The sequence below is a fragment of the Bombina bombina genome, chromosome 3 (assembly GCF_027579735.1).
Source record: "Bombina bombina isolate aBomBom1 chromosome 3, aBomBom1.pri, whole genome shotgun sequence".
In the NCBI taxonomy this organism is placed as follows: domain Eukaryota; kingdom Metazoa; phylum Chordata; class Amphibia; order Anura; family Bombinatoridae; genus Bombina; species Bombina bombina.
Window position 1 is genome coordinate 824,935,408 of NC_069501.1, and position 8,105 is coordinate 824,943,512.

The following is an 8,105-nucleotide window of genomic DNA, read 5'->3' on the forward strand; positions in this document are numbered from 1 at the left end:
AATAGGCCACAAATGTGCAGGGGTGGCAGTTCATAAGCATTTCACTACAGCCAATCATGTCCGCTCGCCCTTTATTAAATCTACCTCATGGTGTCATCAGGCTATACTCCCTTCACATCCCTCAGACAAACACTGTACTTAGAGAGGAACTGGGCTTCAATATTTTTAGAAGCGCCTTTTACTGAAGAATCAAGCACATCATGCTTTACCATCTCCTAAGGAGGCAAAGTTTTTAAACTGAGGTATGAGTGAGGTGGAAGGTGTATTTATAGGCATTTGAGGTTTGGGAAACTTTGCCCCCTCCTGGTAGGAATGTGTATCCTATCAGTAACAAGCTTGTGGACTCATCACCTATATAAAATATATATATATATATATATATATATATATATATATATATATACACACATATGTAGGCATACATATACGCACAATATATATCTATTATTGAAATTAGGAATTATTATGACATTTTCAGTAGTGAAATTAGGTTTATTGGATTAACAGAAAATGTGCAATATGCATCAAAACAAAATTTGACAGGTGCATAAATTTGGGCATCCCAACAGAAATATTGCATCAATATTTAGTAGAGCCTCCTTTAGCAGAATTAACAGCCTCTAGACGCTTCCTATAGCCTGTAATGAGTGTCTGGATTCTGGATGAAGGTATTTTGACCATTCCTCTTTGCAAATGATCTCCTCCAGTTCAGTTAGGTTTGATGGTTGCCGAGCATTGACAGCCCGCTTCGAATCACCCCACAGATTTTCAATGATATTCAAGTCTGGGGACTGGGATGGCCATTCCAGAACATTGTACTTGTTCCTCTGCATAAATGCCAGAGTAGATTTTGAGCAGTGTTTTGGGTCATTGTCTTGTTGAAATATCCAGCCCCGGCGTAACTTCAACTTTGTTGCTGATTCCTCAACATTATTCTCAAGTATCTGCTGATATTGAGTGGAATCCATGCGACCCTCAACTTTACCAAGATTCCCAGTACCGGCACTGGCCACACAGCCCCACAGCATGATGGAACATCCACCAAATTTTACTGTGGGTAGCAAGTGTTTGCCTTGGAAAGCTGTGTCATTTTGCCGCCATGCATAACGCCCCTTGTTATGACCAAATAACTCAATCTTTGTTTCATCAGTCCACAGCACTTTCTTCCAAAATGAAGCTGGTGTGTACAAATGTGCATTTGCATACCTCAAGCGACTCTGTTTGTGGCGTATGTGCAGAAAAGTCTTCTTCCGCATCACTCTCCCATACAGCTTCTGTCACGCCGTGCTGCTAGAGCCATTACTAGGGGCGCAGCATCTCCTTCTCTGCTCGTTGCCAGGGATTGTGTCGGGTCCGGATGCGTGCTGAGCTGACATCATCGCCGCACACTCCTCTCTTACTGATGCCGGTCCGGACGTCTGTGGCGCAAATCCTGCGCCTATGTAAGCCTATTCAAAATGATCTATCACTGCCCAAGTTTAGGGGTTACTTTGTGTGCTCCTGGGTGTGATAGATCGTTATTGCTATATTGCCTTATTGTGTTTGAACCCTGCCTGTCTGACTACTCTGCCTGTTATACACCTGAATTGCTGGATTGATAAACTGTTGCTGAACTCTGCTTGTCTGACTACTCTTCCTGTTTAACCCCTAAATTGCTGGACTGATACTCTGCTGCTGAACTCTGCTTGCCTAACTATTCTGCCTATTATTTTGGATTGCCTCTCTGTTGCCAAACCCTGCCTGCCTGACCATTCTAGTGGTTTGCCCTTGGACTGCTTTACTGTTGCCAAACCCTGCCTGCCTGACCATTCTAGTGGTTTGCCCTTGGACTGCTTTACTGTTGCCAAACCCTGCCTGCGTGACCATTCTAGTGGTTTACCTTGATAAACAAGCACACAATGCAGTTGCAGCACTCGGTAAAGTATCCAATCACTGTGAGTGTATCGCTGTGTGAAGGCAATGCAGTGACGTAAGCGCATCAGTGTTAAACAGTTTATAAAAGTATGAACATATACACAGTGAACATCGTATGTCCTTGTATCCTGAAGGTGGGATTGCAGTGACAATACAAATTGCTAGTGATACAAAATACACGGCAATTTAGTAATGCATGTAAGTAAACAAGGCTTGTGAGTTAAGCCTAGTGATCTCACCACTCTCGCCGCTCTGGAGCTCCACCTCAGGACGTCCTATTGGCAGGTAGGGAAACGCTCCTCTGGTTCCCGGATGCACAGGCAATGAAAATAAAAAGAAGTTACCTGTAGTAGTACATAACACATCCGCGGGGCATGGGTGCAAGTAAAAATAGACTTTATTGTAAGTCATGCAACAAATACAGGGTACAAGCAAGCTCAGGAGTGAGCTGAAAACAACTTAGACCCTGTATTTGTTGCATGACTTACAATAAAGTCTATTTTTACTTGCACCCATGCCCCGCAGATGTGTTATGTCCTACTACAGGTAACTTCTTTTTTTAGTGGTTTACCTTGGACTGCTCTACCATTGCAGCTGAAGACTAGCCTCCCTGTGGTGAATGCTGCTTTCCTCATCTTGCTAACTTTCTCTGCTCTGGGATATTCCCTATCTTTCCGGCACAACGTCGGCATAACCAGACTACTGGCCTAGTTCGGTCTGATAGAGGAGTATCCCACGAGCATTACAGCTTCTCCTTGTGCAAAGTGCGCTGAATTGTTGAATGATGCACAGTGACACCATCTGCAGCAAGATGATGTTGTAGGTCTTTGGAGGTGGTCTGTGGGCTGTTTGTGACCGTTCTCACCATACTTTGCCTCTCCGATATTTTACTTGGCCTGCCACTTCTGGCCTTAACAAGAACTGTGCCTGTGGTCTTCCATTTCCTCACTATGTTGCAATAGCTTTTTGTAGCCTTCCCCTAAACCATAATGTTGAACAATCTCTTTGTTTTCAGGTCATTTAAAAGTTGTTTTAAGGCCCCCATGTTGCCACTCTTCAGAGGAGAGTCAAAGAGAACAACAACTTGCAATTGGCCACCTTGAATACCCTTTCTCATGATTGTATGCACCTGTCTATGAAGTTCAAGGCTTAATGGACTCACCAAACCAATTGTGTGTGCTAGGTAGTTACAGGTATTCAAATCAACAAAATGACAAGGGTGCTCAAATTTATACACCTGTCTAATTTTGTTTTGATGCATATTGCACATTTTCTGTTAATCCAATAAACCTCATTTCACTACTGAAATATTAATGTGTCCTTCAGTTATTTGATAGATCAAAATGAAATTGCTGATCCAAACACCCAATTATTTATAAATGTAAATCATGGAAATTGTCAGGGGTGCCTAAACATTTGCATACAACTGTGTGTATATATATATATATATATATATATATATATATATATATATATATATATATATAATGTGTGTGTGTGTAAAATTAAAAATATTATCTTCTAAGCGAAGAACAAAGGTATTTAAAGTGTTCTTAACACACCTTCAACTTTGGCACAGTTGTCCTAATGCTCTTTTGGGTTACCACGTGAGCGAAGGCCAGAAGAAGCTTTTGTAGAGTCTATGGAGAAAGGAAGCTGCACTATCCGTGCCTCTAGCTGCACTGTCCGTGCCTCTAGATGTTAGAGCGCCTGATTATTTCACTTGCTCGCTAACATTTTACTTTTAATTTGTAATATAAGTGCATGAATAGGAGCACTACTGAATAACATGAGCGGTGTTGGCATTCAATAGCGCTAATATTTTTGCGCTTTACTAATCTTTTAATCTAGCCCTATATTGTTTATGTTGAACGTGGAGTATAAAAGTAAACAAAGCCTTAATTTTAAACACCTTAGCTGGCCAGCAATTAAATGTGTTTTCTAAAAGCAAAGTTTTAACATGAACTGCAAATATATTAAAGGGACACTATACCCAAACATTTTCTTTCATGATTAAGGTAGAGAATACAACTTTAAACAATATTCCAATTTACTTCTATTACCTAATTTGCTTCATTCTTTAGATATACTTTAATGAAGAAATAGCAATGCACAAGGTGAACCAATCACAGGAGGCACCTATGTGCAGCTACCAATTAGCAGCTACTAAGCATATCTAGATATGCTTTTCAGCAAAGAATATCAAGAGAATGAAGCAAAATTGATAATAGAAGTAAATTAGAAAGTTGTTTATAATTGTATGCTCTTTCTAAATCATGAAAGAAAAAAATTTGGGTTTCATGTCCCTTTAATGGTAGATTATAAGTGGAGCACTAATTTTTGGCACGCCTGTAAATGGGCAAATTCTTCCATTTATGGACGCACGATAAATAACCAGCCATTACAAGTGGCTGGTTATTGCTACCGCAAGCTTGTGGTAGCAATTAGTGCTCGGAAAATTAACCAGAGATCAAATCTCTTAATTACGGACAATTACGGACTGTAAAGTGCGTTTCAACATGCCTGCTCCTACATTATTGAACTCACATTCACAAAGGCGCATTCTAGTTGGCAAGCTCAAAAATGTATGCATAAGCACTTTGGAAAGCACTTTTGTGACCATGATTGGACTACATTGAGGTACGTCTCCTATAAAGGGGCGATCTTGTTTAAGGGTCTCCTAGGCAGAAACAATTTTTCAAGGCAGTGGGTTAAACATTTACAGTTTAAGTAATGTTAAAATCAAGAATAAGAAGGTATTATAATAGAAACCTGTAGTCACTATCTTGTTTTCAGATCACGCCAAAATGGAAACAGTTTCACAAACAATAGAAATATATATCGTCCAAAACAATAATTGTCAAAGTTTAAAAGCAACCATATAGTAATAGAAAAATGGTGCTCATTCTGACAACATAGATGCATTCACATGATTTAGCAGTGGTATGGATAGTTCTTATGAAAGTGCTAGTGACAAGTCACTTAGAATAAAATATTAAAATGAAAGGGGGTGGAGCCTACAGCTGAAGTGGCTAGACATGTCTTGGAGGAGCTCCTGGCTCTAATTTGTTAGGCCACGCGGCTGTCGTTTGCATATATATATATCTGACAGTCTGTGGAGCCAGGGCTACAGCGCAATTCCCCCCCCCCCCCCTCCCCCCAGGAGACTGGTGTAATGAGTAGAGTATTCTTATAGCTTTTCAAGAGAAAGTCCCACTATCTAAGGGAAATCAAGCTTTTTGCGACATCTTTAGGTACTTTCAATATGTAACCCCCATCTATTACCATGAAACCAGCACCTGTTTACATTGAAGAGATGAGCAGTCGCACAAAGACTGTTTTAGTTCTCCTATAAATGTTCGCAAGTAATTCCAGTGAGGATTCCTTTTAATGTGATAACTCTTGAGGCTATATAATATTTTTATGAGGAGGAGAAGAATAGTGTCCACTAGATCCAAAACCATAACTGTAATATGGCCGCAACGGAAAAAAGTGAAATGACAGGGTTCTGACTACTGGATCACCCCTTTGCTGATTTCAAAAAAAGTTTGCCCCTAATCTCTCTACTTGTTAGCGACAGACTATCAGCTACTGAGAAGGGAAATAAAGATTTGCAGATTCAGCCCACCCAGTGTGAGAAGAACAAAGACCCCACACTGGTGATAGCCCCTACAGGCTATGAGAAACTTCAAACCTCACAGCCCTCAAAGGAGATGCCTTTGGTAAAATGTAAGAGCCCCGTACCTGCATTATTAGTACACTCACCCTCCACGACATCAGTTGACTCGACAGTTGTAGCTGCGGAGGCCTTGAGAAGGTTCCCTCCGAGTAGGTGGCAGCTACTCCACAGGAAAGCACTGCGTCAGCGGCTGGTGAGCTCAGAAGCACAGAGTAGATGGGCTAAGAGTTTTTTAATTGATGAAAACCAAAAATGGCATCAACGGCAAGATGGTCACATGGACTGAACAACTATAGAGAGTCAGACACAAATTAAGAAAATAAAGAAAATGGAGGACAGAGTATCTGTGAGGGAACTAACTTGCAGCAACATTAACAGTGCAATTTATAATGGAATTGACAGCCAATCAGCTGTTGATAATGCACTTCCAGCTGGAGGATCCAAAGAAAAGATTGTCACAGTAGGGCAATCCAACTTTTTTGATGGAAAATTGATAGCCGGTGGGCAACCAAAACAGAATACAAATTTTAAAGTGAAACTGCATGAGAATGCAATCTCAAGCAGCATTTAGAAGAAAAACTACATGGACTATACAAATAAAAACAAAAACTGATATTCGACATGGATCAGCCTCAAGCCTCAAATCCAACAAGGAGAAATCTGCTCTGAAGCCTTCAGCCAAGGTCGATATTGACATTGATGATCTGGAGGAACAGGCCAGCTCTAAAAGGTGTCACCATAAAATGTGTAATTAAACGGGACAGGCGCGCACTGGAACTGGGCATGTTTCCCAAATATTATCTTCATAATGAAAAAGAGGATAGCAAAAATATATTTCTTTTAGCATCAAGAAAAAAAAGAAAATGCAAGACCTCAAATTATTTAATTTCTATGGACCCAAGTGACTTGTCAAGGAGAGAAGAAAGTTATGTTGGCAAACTTCAATCTAATCTTGCTGGCACATACTTTACAGCCTATGATAATGGGATTAGTGCTTTAAAAAACAAGTCAAATTTAGAACTCGGCGAGATTCACCAAGAACTTGCTTATGAGACGAATGTCCTGGATTTCATGGGACCCAGGAAAATTACAGTAACTATTCCTGAAATTAACAGTAATGAGGAAAGAATTTCCATCAAGTCACAAAATGAGAAAGAATCTCTCGTTTCTAAAGAAGGCTGACAACTCAACTGTAGTTCAACTAGAAAGTAAAAAAAACAATTTTTAATGCTGACACAATGACTTATGAATTAAATTTCAATGGACGAGACACACAGAAGTCTGTGAAAAATGTCCAGCTTATTCACCCTAATTATCCCGAGGACACAGTGATGCAATTAAGTCGGAAGGACAAGAGCAAATTTAACCTGGACTTTAAATACTCTTTCTCCCCATTATAGGCATTTTCTATTGTCTTGTCCAGCTTGGATAAAAAATAATTTTACTAAAAAAAAAATATTAAAATTAAAGTTAACCCTTGAACAAGTCTGTTACGTGGACAGACAAAACACATAGAGAACGAGAAAGCAGATCACACGAATAAACAGTCAGTAAGCAGGGGGAACAAGCCAGAGGAACATGGCATAACCGGAACCATAGAGGTAGACGGAACAGACAAAAGACTGATTACTATATGCTTACAATTGGCTTTTATCTAGTAAGTGTATACTTAAGGTGTGTGTGTGTAATAAATAATGTTATACTTTTATCTTTTTTCATCTGTGTATATATTTATATTAAAGCCCTTTGCAGCCCTTTTTTTTCATGCACCTTATATCATATATCTTTGAGTCCATATAAAAAACACGATATCGTTCACATGCAAAAGTTAGCGCACCACTCGTATTCTAGCCCTTAATGTGCCTTTAAAGAAAACAGATGGTTCTTGGTGCATGAAAGTGGACTGCCTAGGGTTGAACAAAATGGCTTTGGCTCCCGCCAAATCTACAGGAGATGCATCATTTGTGGGAATTGACAGTGTAACCAGAAAGACAGCAGTGTTCATGTGGGGGCCAAAGAAAAAGACAGCTTTCCAAGCAGAAAAGGAAGCTATTCACCACCACAGCGAACTAGACAAATATGCTTTACAGAGTACTGAAGGATTAACTGTAAAAGTCGCTCATAGATACTGAACTACTTATTGTAGGCTAGTTAAGAAGCAATGAACTGACAGCTCACACAGCAGTAACCCTGCAATTTATCCTCCTGAAGTGGCAATGGTACTTGCAGGAGAGAGGAGGAGTGACAGCCGGAACTCTAAAGCAAGCATCTTAACAAATGGCTGGAACTTTCAAATATTAGCACAAGAAAATCCCAGCAACATCTGCAGTGACTCTTGAACCTTCTTGCATAAAGGAAGGCCTTAAATTTGAGGACCTGAATGAAGAACAAAAGGGCAGGGCCCAGTTCACAGATTGATCAGCTGTGGCCTACAATCCAAATAAAAACGTTGTAGTTCAGGAAAGGGATAAAGGAGGTTTCAGCCAATGCACAGAGAAAGCTTGACACAGAG

At 40.1% G+C, this 8,105-nt stretch overlaps 1 pseudogene; it reads left to right on the plus strand.

Moving 5' to 3' along the window:
- The first annotated feature begins 6,141 nt into the window (after positions 1-6,141).
- On the plus strand, positions 6,142-6,993 carry LOC128652537 (tubby protein homolog; annotated as a pseudogene).
- Positions 6,994-8,105: the final 1,112 nt, after the last annotated feature.